This window comes from Pteronotus mesoamericanus, unplaced genomic scaffold (genome assembly GCF_021234165.1).
Source record: "Pteronotus mesoamericanus isolate MK-2021 breed Mesoamerican mustached bat unplaced genomic scaffold, CSHL_Meso_final contig_73, whole genome shotgun sequence".
Taxonomy (NCBI): domain Eukaryota; kingdom Metazoa; phylum Chordata; class Mammalia; order Chiroptera; family Mormoopidae; genus Pteronotus; species Pteronotus mesoamericanus.
This window is the reverse complement of record NW_026555245.1, coordinates 15,313,845-15,316,427: the sequence shown is the minus strand read 5'-3', so window position 1 is coordinate 15,316,427 and position 2,583 is coordinate 15,313,845.

Sequence of the window (2,583 nt, the reverse complement as noted above, 5' to 3'; positions counted from 1 at the left end):
CCTCATCTTTACGTAACCCGCAGCGCCTCCGCACGCAGCCGCCACGGTGTGAACTCGCCGCGCTGCCGCCTCTCGCTGCCGCGGTGTCCTGCGCCCGGCGCAATCCCCCCGACGGGCGCGCCCACCGCTCCCAGCCGGCTTCCTTGGAAAGACGCCACACGTGGCGGTCGCAAGTTTATTCGACTGAATACGCCCCCGAGGCGCTGGGAGAGGAAACTGCAAGAGAGGTACACGCCCTCCGCCGCCTCTCCGTAGAGCTAAAGACCCAGGACATTCACCCGACCACCCCGACGCTCGTGGCAAGGGTGGGACCAAAATCCACGTCTAAGAGACACTTTTCCCCCAGTCCACTGACGGTTTCTGAGACCCTGCTCTTGCCCGTCCGCACCGTTCCGGCATTCTCTCGCTCAGTAACAATTTCGCAGAATCCCATCACGTCACAATTCAAACCCCCTCCAATTGGCCAGTGGGGAGGGTGATTCAACTCTGTTTACTTTCTCCCCCTGCCAGTCAGAACGGCCTTTCTGTGGAGAGGTGCGTCTAGAGCTGAAGCGTGCGACCAATCCGACCGTTCCGTTTCGATGCCTCGTGCTACCCCTACAGCCAGGAACGCTGACATTTAAAAGGGTAACAGCTCCGAGACTGGAAAGGAGCAGCCGCTCATCTTCTGGAGTGTCTCTAGCTCAGGTAGCGGGTCCAGGCCTCCTGACTCCCGTTCCAGCTTCTAGAGCTGTGGGACACACCTTCCCTAGTGGTTGCGCTCGTTCTCATGATAAAAGAGAACTTCTGGTTCGCTTTTCCAGATCGCAAACAGTTAAGTGACTTCCTGCAAACGCTACAGTCCCAGCAACCAGTCTTCCAATCAAAAGTAAGTTGGTTGATGTCACTGACATTGGCTCAGCCAATCAGAAGGGCGTTCCGAAAGCAAGCGCTCAACACTTGTAAATGCTTAGAGCTATAGTGAAACTGGACACATCCTTGTATTTTGTGCTGTTGGTAGTAAATTTGAGAAATGTACGAGGAGGGCAGGGGTGATGAGTAAATGCAGTGTGAGTCTATAATTTTAAAAAATTTAAGTGAAATGTCAGGCCAAGTTGCCCAAAGATAAACAATGAGAAAGCAGCAATTCATCGCCCCCCACCCCAGTTTTGGGATGCGGCATTCTTTAGGAAAGACTTTTAATAGTCCCTCCGCCCAATACATTAACTGTGACTATTTTATCTTAAAAATGCAAAGCTGACAAAGTTCTGTTTTAAAGCAGTCTTCCTATTCGTTGTCTATTTTTACACTGAAACACCCCATCATTGCTTTTGTTTTACCTCCAAACCCCTCTCCTTCCCTAATGCAATTTATTCTAATTTTTAACCCACCTTCAAATAAATAAAGACAAAAAACCCCCATTTGTATAACTTAAAAAAAAAAAAATCGTTCTTAGCTCAGTTTCTTTCCCCCAGATCCCTGCATGACTGTTAGGCATGTTTTCTTCCTTCACCTTACAAATGTGAAGACGGGGGACACAGAGAAGTGGCTTGTCTACCTTATCAGGTAGATAGTGACAGAATTCAACTGAAATCATAGATATCCTGATTTCTAGCTCTTTGAACTGTACAATAACTGAGCTCTTTGTTTTTGTGAAATATAAAACAGATTCTTAACTGCAACCAGCCAGAGATCCTTAGCCATTGAATACTATGTTATTACTTGATCAATAATTAGTCTGGGTCTTAGAGTCTGATTAACTGAGTTTGCCTCTCCCTCTTAATGAATGATGGGGTTGTTTTCCATCTTCATAGCTGAAAAAAGAACCTAGGGCTAATGTCTCTTGCAGAAGGCTTACTGTCAGCACAATTCACTTTCCTGTGTGTGAGACGTTCCTGCTTCTATGTGATGCAGAGCCAGTGAGATCCAACCATAACCCCCAGTGGCTGTTAGCCTTTATTAAGGTTTGGGAAAGTAACACCAGGTTCTTGGTTTCTAAAGGAAGGATCTCAAATTGAGCCTTCCCCACCCAGTCTGAAGGCTAGTGTAATTTATTTTGATTTTGTTTTTGAAGTGGCATAGGAAAATACTACAGTAGGTGACTACATGGGAAAAGGAAGTCTAGAAGGGGGATGCTGGCCAACCAACAATATCATCATCACCATCACATCATAGTAAGATACGTACATACATCATACCATGGAAAAGTGTACATCAAAGCATGTTAAAGTGAAGACATCTTAGGCTTCTTGTATACTAATCCCCTTAATTTTAGAAAAAAACTCACCAACCTCAAGAGAATTGGCCTACTTCATGATTTTTCTGGGACAAACTCTGTCCCCAAGGATACGTGATCACTTAGTAATTGCACCTTTGCTTGCCTCTTTAAGGTCCAGCAGAAATACCAGAGGGATCTCTCCAGGGTCCCTATCATAACGCTTGTACAGTCTCTCAGACTTGCATTGCAACTGGCATGGCATTGGGCATCTTCAGACAGCCCTGAGTTAACACTGGGGATGTTCCAGAAAGGAAGGAAAATCTGTATCTGTCCTTAAATTGTAATTCAGGAACTTGAATAGATCCATCATCATTTTTTTAATATAA